We start from the raw sequence: 16,109 nt of genomic DNA, 5'->3' as shown, positions 1-16,109 counted from the left end.
CACGTCTTTCCATTAAATAACATAATCTCTAAAGGTTGACACGTCTTTCCATTAAATAACATAATCTCTAAAGGTTGAAGTTTAAAGGTTGACACGTCTTTCCATTAAATAACATAATCTCTAAAGGTTGAAGTTTAAAGGTTGACACGTCTTTCCATTAAATAACATAATCTCTAAATGTAGAAGTTTAAAGGTAGCCTGTTTAAGATTTTTTTTTCCTCCTTGGAGGAATAATATAAGTGTTATATATCTAAGAATTGGTAATTTAAGTACTGCAAACCTCAGCTAAACAGATCACTTTTGTCATAGTTTCAGTATTTATTTATTTATTTTTGTATTTGTGTTGACATACAAGTGTAGATGTACAGAGTATTAGTGAAAACTAAGATGGTCCCACAAATTTATATCATTCTACCAGAGTTAATATTTCAGATTTTAAGTTATGTAATCTGAAATTAGCAAGATAAGTTACTTTGTTTATTCTAAGTTTGAAAAGCATGTGATTATCTTATGGTTAACAATTTTTCTCCATCATTTTATTTTACTTTTAAAGACTTGAAATGCTCTGCTTTACCTAAATATATCTTCCTTTTGGTCACTGTCTTCAGTTGATCTCTATTTAGGATTCTTATAAAGTTTCTTGGCATATCAAAACATCAATCTATAATTAACATAACCTTGTTGAATATTGGGTAGGTTCCTTTTGGTCACTCTCTTCAGGATTCTTATAAAGTTTCTTGGCATATCAAAACATCAATCTATAATTAACATAACCTTGTTGAATATTGGGTAGGTTCCTTTTGGTCACTCTCTTCAGGATTCTTATAAAGTTTCTTGGCATATCAAAACATCAATCTGTAATTAACATAACCTTGTTGAATATTGGATAGGTTCCTTTTGGTCACTCTTCTCAGGATTCTTATAAAGTTTCTTGGCATATCAAAACATCAATCTATAATTAACATAACCTTGTTGAATATTGGGTAGGTTCCTCTTGGTCACTTTCTTCAGTTGATCTCCATTAAGGGCTCTTGTAAAGTTTCTTGGTACTTCAAAACATCAGTCTATAATTAATGTAGCTATGTTGAATGTTGTATAGGTTTCTTTTGGTCATTATCTTCAGTAATGGCTGTATTCAGGGCTCTTGTAAAGTTTCTCAGTACTTCAAAACATCAGTCTATAATTAATGTAGCTATGTTGAATGTTGTATAGGTTTCTTTTGGTCATTAACTTCAGTAATGACTGTATTCAGGGTTCTTGTAAAGTTTCTTGGCAGGTCAAAACATCAACCTATGATTAATGTAGCCATGTTGAATACTGGATAACTTTGTTTAACTGTATATAACTTTAAACCAAGGATGTAAACAGTTTTCAACATGAATGGTGGCCATATTGAACAAATAGTGACCTGTGGTGACTACAGGTTTGTGTACCCTCTGCTCTCATTGGTATATTCACCAAACATTATGCCTCTGTAATGAATAGTTTTAGTTTTATTGATGTTTGAATATGTCAGGCGACTTTATAAAAATCTGTTTATTTGTATGTTTAATTAACTTAGTAGTAGCCATGTTTAATTCTCATAGATACGGTATTTTTAATACGATAACCTTTTAAAATAGTTTTGATGATGTAACTAAATACATATCTTTGTAACAAAGTTTGAAAGTCTACATGAATATATTGGCTTTCACTTTGAATTGTTTTATTTCTGATAATAATAATAAATATGATACATTTTTATAATCTCTTCTTTTTTCTTCCATTGCAGCAATAGTTTATGCTTCGTACTGATAAGGGCAAGTTTTTGTTAACTACTAATGAACATTTTAACTAGGACAGCTATGAATAGATAGCAAGGCATTGTTAATGTTAAGATTTTTTAGAAATCCAGGTACTTTGGACTTTAAAATAAAAAGACATCTATTTGCGGGTTATGCAAACTTTTTTTTTTTATTAAGATTACATTTTATCCAAACAAAAACATATTCAGACCTAAGAAACTATGAAAAATTTCTGTCCTAATTAAGAAGTAAAAGAGTTTTTCACTGAGCCAAAATATTCAGAATTTGTAGATGACAAAAAAATAAATGTGAGCAAATTTAACAACCTTTAATTATCAAAGTCATTTTCGCGTAAAAATAATGAGGTTGGACGAGAGGTGTATAAAGATTAGCATTTTGTCATCAACATGTTTATTCTGGATTTTTTAAGCCTCAGGCACTTCCTACAACTGAATTTATCTGTCACCTGCAGACTAAGAACTTGTTAGTTCAGTGACAAGGAACAGTCATGGCTTGAAAAATAAAACTATTGTAAACCGATTTTTTTGTTTTTCATAAGCAGTACCATCTATCTTTGAGTAAAACTTCCTCTGTCATTGGGTTAGGTATATAAAGTTGTTTTATCTTTATATAAGGTTGTTTTGACATTAATTTACATGTACGTTATAATAGTTTGGAAAAACTGCTTTTTCCCATGGTTTTTTAATTGTTTGAAAAACTTTTTTTCTTTCAGTGGTTTATCATGAGGGGAAAGAATGTGTCAAAAAGATCATTATATAACAGATATGTATCATGCTGGTAATGGTGGCTGGTTACGTTGTGATGACTACACCATATCTTCCATTACTGAGATACATCTTCTTCATCCCAGTCCACCCATGGTTCCTTACCTTTTGTTTTACTGTTGTTTGGACACTGTCTAGCCAGGAATCCTGACAAGATGAGCCCGTTCATTGAAGTTACATCTTGTTAACTCTTTTCTGAGTCAATGTTTTGTTGATAGTCATTGCAAAGCCTGGATAATTCAACTTTTGAGTTGCGTATGTATATAATAAGGTATATATGTAGTGAGTACATCCCGTCAGGTACATCAACAAATCAAAATATTGTTGTGAAATCCATTCAAGATTCAGCCACGAATCCAAACTTGTAGGAATTTTAGTAGTCCATCATTAAATATACATATCTTAGTTATCCATAAAAGTCTTCATTGACAGACGGTATCACAGAAGAAGAAAACCTTTGTGTGCTCAAAAAAGATAAAAAAATATCCTTTTCTATGAGTTTTGGATGAACCGAGTATGAACTGAACTCGTAACATTTTTGTTCACTATACACATCTGAACAAACAACTCAATGCTTAAATATACACTATACACATCTGAACAAACGACTCAATGCTTAAATATACACTATACACATCTGTATATTTAAACATTGAATTGTGATTTTTTTTTAGTCTTGTGCAGATGTCAAACAGTTTTTCAGGAATCTATGTCATTTTCCTGTAAACATTAATGTGGAATGAGTTTTAACCTTGGATGCCTGAAGGGTAAAGCAGATCATATTCTAGTTTTTCTCCATTCCTGTTGTAAATGTGATTTAAATGCTCCCAACATAGTTGCTAATTAAGATCTTGTTTTTTAAAAAAGAAAAAATTGATTTAATACATTTATACATTTTCAGCTACATCACAGTGACAATTGTTACAAATATTTCCTGTGCCCATTGCTAAGCCTTTTTTTATTTATTTAAGACGGTGAAAAATAGAAAACTACATGTTAGTTTCACTTCAGTATGAACTGCATCAGAAATATTATTTAACATTTATTGGCTGTACTTAATAAAATTAATTAATTGTTTTAAATTATTCTGAGTTTCTCACTAAGAATAGAGAAGTTCTAATATATTATTACAATTTAATTCATCGAGATACACAAATAGGACTAACAATTTCTGTGGGTTTGACTTCGTATTAACTAGTTAAGTTGTTTGTTCAAGAGAGTCAGACTTATAGGAATAATACTGGTAATTTTATTCAAAGGTCAAAGGTAATGAGATGGTAGGGGGAGATTGCTTTGATGATAATGTTATTTTCTCCCTCCTCATTGATTTCTGAAGTACGTATATTTCTGTTCAGTAATTAGCAGTAACAGAAGAGTTTTGAAATGCTGAATCTTCATTGTCTTAATATGCATTTGCCCAATTATATATTATCCAAAACTCTTAACCAATAGATGTCGTCTGTGTACAAATGCGTAAAAGATGCAACAGTTTTCAGAAAATTTAATAACCACCCATAGTTTAAGAATAGGATTTGAACTTGACAACTTTGGGGAATTACTTCTGTCTTGCTTTTTGTTTTTTCAATATACAATTTATAAAATTGATCAGTGGTAAAAGATTCACGACTGTATGAAAATAACCCTTCTAAAAAATTTTTATTTATCATCTTTCTAAATTTAGTATTATGAACTTTCTATATCGAAGTCTGCCAAATTTCTGGTCACTTTACATCGGTGAGATCTTGTATTGTCGTGTATGAGATAAATCTAATTTTGTATTTTAGAAAGCACTACGGGAAAAATGTACGAAAACAGTGTACTTCAGCTTTAGCCAATATGAAGAATAAATGTAGAAATTTTAATTGAAGAGATACTGCAGCTCTGTACTTTTAAAGTAGTTGCCATTTTATTGTAATATAGTGATGAGGAATTATCCAGACAACAAGATTTGCAGTTCCTAGTACATTATTCTATTTTTTAAAGTATTCATATGGTACCTGATTATATATTATTACCATGATGACATGACCATTTTTACTTTAAATTTGTATGTGTTTGTGTGTGTGTGGACATAGGTGTTATATCATCAAGAAGCTAAATAGTAGTTAACCTAAGTGTGGATGAATGAGAAATAAGAAAGATACAATATTCTGTTATTTCATGTTGAATTAAGTTCAGACAATCCAACTTGAAAGTGTACTTTCTTAGTATCTTGCAATTTTCCAAAACAGGTTGCTACCGTATTCCTAATACTTAAGATGTTAATGCATGCTTTATTGTGAAAAAGCATAAATAACAGGTTTAACAAGAAACTACTACCAGTAGTTAAAACATTTTATAGCAATTCACTGATATGTTTAACGAGAAAATGCTACTTGTTGAAATTATTGAATTTGTAGTAAGTTGAAGAGAACTGTAAGAACACTTTCAAGTTGGATTTGTGGAATTGCATTAAAGAGAAAATAACAGAATAACGTGCCTTTCTTATTCTATATTGCATCTATATATATAAACATGGAAACAGTGACGTCTTACAACGGTTTTATCACAGTTTTATAACATCTTCCTACTACTCCGTGTGTTGTATTAAAAAGATTCCGATGTAACAAATATTGTAGTTTTTTTTATTAACTTAGTTATAATTTCCACGCGAAACTGGTCAGGTTTTTTTTAACTTAGAAAGTTGTAATAACTAATGTCCACCTCATTACCAAACAAAATAGATATCTAATCATCTAGCTTCTTAATAAGATTCAATTTTAGGAGTCAGAAGATTTTTTACAAAACTTTAATCAAAATATTCTTATCCTCTATTTCTTGTGTTATTTCCATGATTTCAAATGGAAATGTGGAAAAAAATGTGATGATCCTTAGATCCAAATTTCAAACCCTGGTTGTTTATCTACAGCTTAGGTATTTCATTTTTTTATGTTCTTAGTTTTTGTATATAGTGAAGAATATATTTTTTGGCAGTGTATACCATTCTAGTTTATGATATTCTGATAGCATCACATGCCTGGACTTCTGAGGTGGATTTATATTAAGGTTACTTAAAGTTTTCTTTGTTGTTGTTATCCTTGCACCATTTTTCCAGTTTCGTTGAAAAAGACACTATATGTGAAAATAAAGGAATATTCTTGTATCCAGCTTCTTCCACTTCGTATTTTTGCTACCATAGTGACGATTGAAGACTAGTAAACCAGACCTATCCAGCAATCAGTTATAAACTGTATAAAAAAAAAAATTCCCCTGCTGGTCATTCATGGAACATTTTAGAATAAAAATGGATTCCACCAAAGTTTCTATTTCACTCCTACCTTCTGAAGAAGGGACCATGTTGAAAAGGCACTTGAGTTAAGACTGTTAATTAAAAACCTAAAGCTTAACAAGTATGCAAGCACTAAGATAAAAGTGTCTTTTAGGAGGGTGGGATAACCTTTTTTTGAAATAGTTTCTGATAAGGTCAGCTTTTTAACCTTTTCAATAAAGTGCTTTCTGTTGTAATGTATGCTAGTAAAACTGAATTGCTTATACATGTAAATAATGATTTAAATTTGAACTGTATCAGTTCTTAAGTTCATTTAACCAGTATTTCTTGTGACCTTTAAAAAATTGTGGAACTTTTAAAATTCGTCATACTAGTTGTTTGTATCTCCACATTTGATGTATTTATTTTTTCTTAATGCACACTGTTTTGATAAACCTTATAGAGTTTTCTGATGAGATTCTATGCTTGCATGAATGTATATTCTTGTGTTTGAATTTTGTGCCCTTGGGGAAGAAACAAGCAGATCTAAATACAATATAATGACTCATTATTACTTGTAATGTTTTTTTTTTTCCTTTTTTTTTCTCAAAGTGGTTGTTTCATTTGGAAGTTTAACCACTAAGTGTGCTTGAAGGATCCATACATTTGGGAAAACTTAAGCTGAGTAGGTTTTAAAAAAAAATGCAGCTCATTAAAAATATCTTAAGAATGTTTTTTTTTTTTTTGCATGGTAATTAAGTTGTTTTGATTTACTGAACCCCATTAATGCAGATCCTTATTGTAAAGGAAATGAAATAATCAAAACAGAAAATGAATGTAATGTAGGAACTATTAGTTTCTGTGTAGACTTTCAAAAAAAAGAATTTTAAATCATAGTTTTGTTATGTAAATTGTAAGTGATTCATTCCTCCTCCAGTATTATTACAGCTTAATACACACCCTAATTTAAATAAATGTAGGTCTATTACACAGCAAACTTTATTAAGAGAATTTGGATTAGTGGGTGTGTAAGAAAGGAGGATCTCTAAGAGAGAAAGGCAATATTAAAAAAATAATCTTTTTATAAAGTACTGAAAAATAAGTTACAAGCTCGTGACCCATGATAATAATCTTTAAGTCCTCTGAATTATTTCCAGTTATTCCCTATTTAATCCTTAAATTACCGATAGGACTCCAGCAACGTTTTAAACACATTTTTCCAAACCAGTTATGCACCAAATTGCTCGTGACTCCAGAACTTTTTCGGCTACAAGATCAGTTATAAGTTGTCACAGAAATATCATCAATATTGGAAGTTAAGAGTACCTATTACTTCTGGGGTCTCCTATATAACTTTACATAGAAAATATTATTTTACCCTAATATTTTGGCCATATTTGACAATGAGTGTTTTATCAGATAGAAAATTGCTTAATAATAATAGGTCTAAAAACAAGTTGGTAATTCGAAGGTTAAAAAAAGTTTAAAATACAATGGATAAGTGCATGTTCAACAATTAAAGCACCCAGTACTGGATATGATGTTAGTTGAAACCTAACATGGCATCAACTTTTCAATACATTGCCATGACTGGAGCTACTTTATAAATAAGTTTTTTTCAAAATATTTCATTTAACCCAGCCAGGTGGTTAGGTCGCTCGACTCGCAATCTGAGGGTCGCGGGTTCGAATCCCCGTCCCACCGCCGTGGGGGCGTTATAATTGGACGGTAAAAGAGTTACCCACGAGTTGGCGGTTGGTGGTGATGACTAGCTGCCTTCCCTCTAGTCTTACACTGCTAAATTAGGGACAGTTAGCGCAGATAGCCCTCGTTTAGCTTTGCGAGAAATTGAAAACAAACAATCATTTAATCCTTAAACTTGCACTGAAGGTTTCATAAAAAAAAATAAACCTTTAACAAAGATGCTGTTACTCTAAGTTTATTTAGTCTCAATTTGTGAATTTGGAAGCAAAAAATATATATATCTGTAAATAACATTAGTTTACATTTGGCGGTATTCACTGCTTATGAATATGTCATGGTTTAAAAAATAATAATTCAGATATCTTAGTTCCTTTCGTTATTGAGAATACCCCAGATTACTTGTGCTGGTTGATATTGCAAAGATTTTGTTTTTTAGTTAAGCACAAAGGGCTATCTGTGCTCTGCCCACCACGGGTATCGAAACCCGGTTTCTAGCGTTGTAAGTCCGCAGACATGCCGCTGTGCCACTGGGGGGCGTTGATATTGCAAAGATTTTGTACAGACGATATGTGCTTGGGGAGATTTGAGCCATTGAACTAAAAAGAATTAACTAGGTACTTCGTACTGTTTTATTGTTGGGTGTGTTTTTTAACTTTTTTCGAAGCCTTTTTTTTTTGAAGATTTTTTTATTTCTTTCGAAACTTGTTTTTTTTTAATTTTTCGAAAACTTTGATAATGCTAAGGTGAAAGAGAATACAACATTTATTCATTTCTAGAAGCACGTTATTTCTGTCAAAAGTAGATACGATCTGGGTTCGATAGCGGCAGTGGGCACAGCGCAGATAGCCCATTGTGTAACTTTGCGCTTCAAAACGAAATTCTACTTGTGGCTCTCAGTGGTAAGTTTAAGTGCTTATAACGCAAACATTTTGGGTTCGATCCTTGCGAAAGACACGGCACGTATATCCCATCGTATGGCTTTGCGCCAAAACAAACATTTCTTCTCTTAATCGAGGGGGGAAATGAAACTTGTAGCGAAAGTACATCATTATAAGACTAACGGAGAGAAGAGTTATAGATTTTAACAGATATTTAAAATATACAAACTACATTGACAGTGTATTGTGGTCAGTTATGTGTGTTGATATCGGTGAGTTTGTTCTTAATTTCTTGATCTTGTATTTATAACCTGTGGTCCACAACTACAGGTTCTATAGTGGCGAAATTAAATATTTATCCCCACTTGATGCCCCCCCCCCCAACTAGGGCCATTTATCCCGGGCCTCAAGCTCAAAGGGGGGACTCAAACTTAGACTTGTTATTATTTTGTTTGCATTTGTTAAGTTTCATAACTTGTTTTTATGTACCTCCCAATCAAACCAAAATTTAACACACACTCTGAACTTAGGGTTGCAAATTATATATACAAATTAAATATTCAAATTGTTTCTCTTTTCTTTTGGGCTAATGATTGTCTTATTTTGTTTTCATGTGTCATCATATTTTGTTGTTTTTTATTATAACCAGACGCCTCTCTGAACCTCTGAAAGGGCTGCCTCCAACCAATATTGATTGTATTGAATTTGTTAATTTTAGAGTGTCTTCCTGTACCTCTCATGTCATCACCCCTCTCACGTACTTTAAAATATCTTAATTAATTATCATTAGTTAGGCACAAGATTTTGTTTTTAACCAAACTTAAATAAGACGTCACGAAGTAACCGGATGTAGCTGTGATCATAAGAATGTTAATAACAGTCACTAGATGGCATTATACTCTGGGAACTGTCGTAGATCCGCCCTTAGGGGCTGGGAGTTCCCATGATGCTAAGCGCAGCTCCTGACGTCAGAATCTCGCAACTTACTGAATGGTAAGTCGAGACAGCGTGAAGTACGCTGCGTGTGATCACAACTTTCGGGGGCGCTTTTCAGTGTAAACGCCTGTCACTCCTATAACCGGAATTGTACGACAGACCGTCGAAACATGCCGAGACGTAAACAAGATCGGCCGAAGAGAATGAAATGTAAGTATTCCAAATTTTAGTTTCGCGAGAATTGTTCAGTAGTTAGTAGTTCCACCAAAGCCTCAGAGAGTAAGCACTGAAAATTCAGCGTGTGGTAATGTGTGTGAGACAATTTTTTTTTTTGGTCGTAAAGATTGACGGCTCTTCGGTGACGTTGTTCGCTTGTTTCGGTGTTGAAGTTTCGCGGAGGATTTTATAGGATTTTTTAAATCATTCAGTCTTTACCAAGAAAGGGCGGGATTTGAAATTAACAAGAACAGGATATACGAACCATCTGTTATTTATTCATTTCCATCAATCATGTCACTGTGGCGTGGATGTCACGTTGCTCCTGTACACCACTCTGTAATCTCTCGTCCATCCATCACTAAGTAGCTATAAACCAAATCGAAAAAGTATCTAAAGAGAAGAAAAACAATTTTTCAAAGGGTTCCCTATGTTCCAATTGTAGAAAGAAAAGACAAGCCAACGTTTCTTTGGAAGAACCGTGAGAAGTTTTTAAACTTTACACATTCTCTCACTGACGTGGCACTTTTCGTGGATAGCCAATCTTTGTTGGAGAAGAATACGGTTTCCTTCTAACAGTTTCTTGGTCGTGGAAACTAAGAGCAATCTGAGATGATGTAACTACACCAAAGTATAGAATGTTTTATTTTCATTCATATTTATATCTTCGTCTCTGTCTCTCGCTTTTTTTTTCTGAGGAAAGTGTAAAAATTTACAATTTCTCAGGGTACTGAATAAAACCATTTTTTTTCTATGTGATTCCCGTTTCGGCTATACTACGTGCGTTTTATGAATAACTTCCTGTTAAAAAGATGCTTTATTTATATATCTTCGAGGATAAAATATTTTATTTTTAAACTACGCCCTCTAATAACGTGACTTTTATAAACTGATTCATGCTTTAATTAAATCCCGAAAGAATATGGTGAGCTAGTGTATTGATTGACTCGTTTATGCGTGTTCTATAGACTCATGTGGTTTTCTCAAATTGAAGCTGGTGGATGCTTGTTCTGTAGACTCGTGTGATTTTCTCAAATTGAAGTTAGTGTATTGATTGACTCGTGGATGCTTGTTCTGTAGACTCGTGTGATTTTCTCAAATTGAAAGTATTAACCTTACATTTTATGAAGTGACGTTAATACTGGCAGTACATTCATATTCCGGTGATACGGGTGGCATTTTGATCAGTTAAGTTCTATTTTTTTAAAATAAAACCCAACTTCAACTTATCTGTGTTGTTACAAAACAGTAGATTTTGATTTCGCTTCTAAAGAGATCCAAGCGGGTGGTCGTTCCAGTCAGTTTAAATTAGTTTCATCCGTGATTCCAAATTTGTAAGGGTTACAATGATGCGTTAGTTTGTACATGGACTTGATTTTACTGTGTCGGTTCATAACGTTTAGAAGTTGTAATGACACCACTCACGGCGAGGCCTCGGCATTCTGAACACAAACACTATATCAAGTGGTTTGAAGGTCTTAAAAATAATAATAATATAAAATAAATGATATTTTGGTATTAATTCTTAACCTAAAAATCTGATTAAGAAATTTTACTAAATAAAATGGATAATAATTACGATTCACGTACTTGATCCAGTTCACATAATAACAGTTGTTCGTGAAAGTTCATGATATCAATAGTGCCTTGACCATTACTATCTTTGTCGTATCCCAACTGGCCCGATGAACCCTAGTATTGGGCAAAAGACCTCGTCGGTACTGAATATGGCAGATTTATTGTGGTTGACGTGTTACAGCATAGTCTTAACTTTCATTTCTAAGTTCATGAAATTACTCTTGTCTGCCTTTAGTGTTAGTGTAGGCAGTCTAACGATGTAGGTCATCATCTCTATAAGGCATAATTATCGTGTGTGAGAAACTTTTACTGGACTAATTACTTTCAAGAGTATTGGGAATTTTGGTGTTATAAGAAGTCGAGAAAATGCTACACACATATTTATGATGCTGTATCTAATCTCTATACGACTGTAATTGATAAATTCACATTTATCCTTTATATTCGTGTATTTCTCAGCGGAGTTGACTTGTGTTTTTAATAATAAATTTCAATGTAGCTGACATATTTTAGAGTTGTTTTCTTTCAGATCTTTCTAATTTAGTTAGCCATTAGTGTTTTGTTTTTACCTCTCGTTTGTGTAGCTGTAGCTCGGATAAACCGTGTAACTTGTGTAACTATGTTTTGTTTTCAAGATGGTGGCTAGAGTACTTCTGTTTATACCTCTCGTGTTTGTAGCTGTAGCTCGGATAAACCGTGTAACTTGTGTAATTCTGTTTTGTTTTCAAGATGGTGGCTAGAGTACTTCTGTTTATACCTCTCGTGTTTGTAGCTGTAGCTCGGATAAGCCATGTAACTTGTGTAATTCTGTTTTGTTTTCAAGACGGTGGCTACAGTACTTTGAGGACCAGGTCACAGATGTTAGTGGAAGGTGTAATATTTTGATCAGATCTTAGTATTTTGGATTTCATAGGGTTTTCAACAAATGAGTAGTATTAAAGTAAAAATTCTTATTAAAAAAAAGGTGTAAAAATATGGAAGGTTTAATACTTTGATCAGATCTTAGTATTTTGGATTTCATCGGGTTTTCAACAAATGAGTAGTATTAAAGTAAAAAATTCTTATTAAAAAAACAACGATTTATTATACACACTAATGATTCCTCCCAATCTAAAAATACAATAAAATACTGAATAACTTACTATACAGGATAAAAGAAAACCGATGAGTCTGGGTCACATAGACTCATCAGGTTTTTTTTTTATCCTGTATAGTAAGGTATTCAATATTTTATTGTATATTTGAGACTGAGAAAAGGCTCGTTTTTATGACTGTTGTGTGTAATAAATCGTTGTTTTTCAAACAAGGATTTTGACTTTTGGCATGTATGAATATCAAAATGAATAGTGTATTAAATTGTCATTGAGCATTTATAATGTTTGACAGTTCAGTAAATATTAACACAAATTCATATGATTATCTTGTATTCTACATGTATCATCTTTTTAAACAGTGTAACCATTTATTAGGCTATTGTCGAAATATTTCCTATAGCTGGAATCGTAATATTATTCGGGTATATTTTATTCTATCCTAAAATATCACTTCGCTCCAGTTGTACACTGCTCAGGGTCGTAGGAAGCATTAAGGCCAGTCAGGCCATGGCCTGACCACTTTTTTTTCGTGGCATGTATAGCTACAACTTATGTATTAGAACCTGCTTCTTTTAATTCGTTGCATTACAATGTCGCTTGTTTATGTGATTTATAAATTTGTATAAACTACAATAACAGATCGTCACAACTGTGCCACAAAACGATCTCACCTAAAATGATTTAATTCTCCAGTGTTACATACAGGTAGTTTTCCTTTCGATAACCGTTATCTTATTGAAGTGTGAAATAATTCTGTTTATCTGTTTTAAAATATTTTATTCATATATTTGAGGATGCGGAAGACGTCCGTTTATTCATATATTTGAGGATGTGGAAGACTTCCGTTACGACATTAGTTTTCTCTTTGAAGATGCCGAAGGCTTCCATGTATAATTTCATTTATGTATTTCGGGATGTGAAGGACTTCAATTACATTTTCAGACGTTAACAACTTTTTCCTCCTGTTTTTGTTCAGTGTAAAGTATTTATTTGACGTTTACTCAGAAAACGAAACTTGCGCGAACCTCGTACGCGAAAGTCTTCCGATGACTCACAATTCAAGGTTTGATCCCCGCTGTGGGCACAGCATAGTTAGTCCATTATATAGCTTTGCACTAACGAAAACAGATGAGAAAACTATGTGAATTAGAGGGCTTAAATGGTTTATTATTACCAATTACTACTGAATGAAAGTGTAATATATAGTACTGATATGCCAACCACACTATATCTAAAGCCGGCGATGCCTTTCGCCCAATAACCTAGCTGGCTGGCTAGGATACGACGGCCATGGTAGTTGTGGCCGAGACGCTATTTATGTTAGCAAATTGCGTGACAACAAATGTTACGGCGTGAACTCGATTAATATGGTGAAGTTTTTCATCAGTGTTACTTGTGTCGCAACACATGAGAATTAGGGTATGGGTTATTTAACACTATATTATTTATTCTAAGAGCGTATATTATTTTCTTGAATTAACCTGCTCGTTATTCAGAAGAAATGGCGAACCAGCAACCTGCTCTTCTTGATGTAGTGTACCACAGGAAAACGAAACTTGCATCAACCACTGAGGGAACTTGCCCCATGGCGGGGCAGCGGTAAACATGAGAGTTTATAAAACTAACCTTCGAGATTCGATCCTCGCGGCAAATACAGCGTAAATAACCCATTCTGCGGCAGCGGTAAACCTGAGAGCTTATAACACTAACCTTCGAGATTCGATCCTCGCGGCAAATACAGCGCAAATAACCCATTCTGCGGCAGCGGTAAACCTGAGAGCTTATAACACTAACCTTCGAGATTCGATCCTCGCGGCAAATATAGCGCAAATAGCTCAATGTGCGGCTTTGTATGTTTGTTTTTTGAATTTGCGCAAAGCTACACGAGGGCTATCTGCGCTAGCCGTCCCTAATTTCGCAGTGTAAGACTAGAGGGAAGGCAACTAGTCGTCACCACCCACCGCCAACTCTTGGGTTACTCTTTTACCAACGAATAGTGGGATTGGCCACAACGTTATAACGCCCCCACGGCTGAAAGGGCGTGCATGTTTGGTGTGACGGGGATTCTATCCCGCGACCCTCAGATTGCGAGTCGAGCACCCTAACCACCTGGCCATGTCGGGCCGTGCAGCTTTGCACTAAAAGCATATTCCATATGTGTGATACGTAGAAAAGGTTTTAAATCTTTATGTTAGTTTATCATAGAAAATGAGTCCCCTCCCCTGGTGTCTCATAACGCTAAAAATTAGGTTTCGATACCCGAGATGGGCAGAGCACAGATATTCCATTGTGTGGCTTTTTGCTGAACATACAAACAAAAAGAAACTGTCCTCTCCTCTCTCTCGGAATGGAAATTTGGTCATTTAAAACCTGGAAAGGTCAGGTACGTTTGACCTCTTCCTCCGTCCAACGTATGTTGTGGGTTCCTGAATAATATAAGGATAATTACTACAAGAGGATCACAGCTAATTTCGCGCATTCGCTCTGACCCCTTTCAAAGCCATGTCCATGTAAATTATTGTTGTAACATTGTTCTGAATTTCGCGCAAAGCCACATAAGGGCTATATATGCACTAGCCGTCCCAAACTGAGAAGTTAAAGACTAAAGGGAAGACAGCTAGCTAGTCATCACCACCCACCGCCAACTCATGTACTAGCGAATATTGGGACTGGCCGTCACGTTATAACGCCCCCACGACTGAGAGGGCGGGCATGTTTGGTGGGACGGGGATTCTAGCCCGCGACTCTCAGATTGCGAGTCGAGTGCCCTAACCACCTGGCCATGGCAGGCCTTTGTAATTCTTTAACACAGAATGATAACTTACATCGGCAGGCCTTTGTAATTCTTTAACACAGAATGATAACTTACATCGGCAGGCCTTTGTAATTCTTTAACACAGAAGGATAACTTACATCGGCAGGCCTTTGTAATTCTTTAACACAGAATGATAACTTACATCGGCAGGCCCCCAGTGGCACAGCGGTATGTCTGCGGAGTTACAACGCTAGGAACCGGGTTTTGATACTTGTGGTGGGCAGAGCACAGATAGCCCTTGTGTAGCTTTGTGCATAATTAAAAACAAACAAACAAACATACATCAGCAGATGAATTTAAATTAGAGTAAAAGCTTTAAAAAAAGCAACATATATTAGTTTATCATAGAGAAATAAATACCCTGTAATGAGCATGCGCATAATGGTTAAATAATCTAAAGCTCAATCATTCGCACACGGGTGGATGGACTTCATACAATGTTGTGTGCATATGATATTTTATCAAATGTTTTCAAAAGAAGGATCTGTTTACAAAGGGCGGTTCTACGAGGACGGAAAAAACAACACACGTATGGTATGATGAGCCCTGGTATTAGATGAAAGGCTTCGTCAGCACTGTACATTTGATATACAGAGTAGTTGACATACTGTTATATATATTCGTCTTTATTTTCTCTCGTAACTTCTTAAGATCCATTTCCTAAGAATGTAGAAACTTTTATGTCGTATAGTTACAACAATGAAGTATTAATTTGTTTTGTAAGTTAAGAGTTTCAGTAATTCCGCAATTGTGTAGTCGAGTCTTGGTGATACTTCGCATAGCGCCACCCTTCGGACGCTTAAAATATTAGTATAAAACTGTTCGGTAGTTGTGTTACATATGCGTACACAGATAAACAAATACGATCACCAAGGATTTATGAAAAATAAATTGTTTGGTTTGAATTTTGCGCAAAGCTACACGAGGGTTATTATCTGCGCTAGCCGTTCCTAATTCAGCAGTGAAAGACTAGAGGGAAGACAGCTAGTCATCACCGCCTACTCTTGGGCTACTCTTTTACCAACGAATAGTGGAAATGACCGTCACATTATAACGCTATCTCCACTAAAGA

The 16,109-nt window shown here is 34.3% G+C and overlaps 1 long non-coding RNA gene across 1 annotated transcript in view; it reads left to right on the top strand.

Annotated features, from left to right (window-relative positions):
- Positions 1-3,108, top strand: part of LOC111089306 — a 20,063-nt gene extending 16,955 nt beyond the window's left edge. The window contains exon 5 of the long non-coding RNA XR_002613582.1: positions 2,518-3,108. This is a non-coding gene — a long non-coding RNA (uncharacterized LOC111089306). The remainder of the gene's footprint in view (positions 1-2,517) is intronic.
- The last annotated feature ends 13,001 nt before the right edge of the window (positions 3,109-16,109 follow it).

The sequence above is a fragment of the Limulus polyphemus genome, unplaced genomic scaffold (assembly GCF_000517525.1).
Source record: "Limulus polyphemus unplaced genomic scaffold, Limulus_polyphemus-2.1.2 Scaffold5844, whole genome shotgun sequence".
Classification (NCBI taxonomy): Eukaryota; Metazoa; Arthropoda; class Merostomata; order Xiphosura; family Limulidae; genus Limulus; species Limulus polyphemus.
This window is presented reverse-complemented; position numbering and strand designations above follow the sequence as displayed.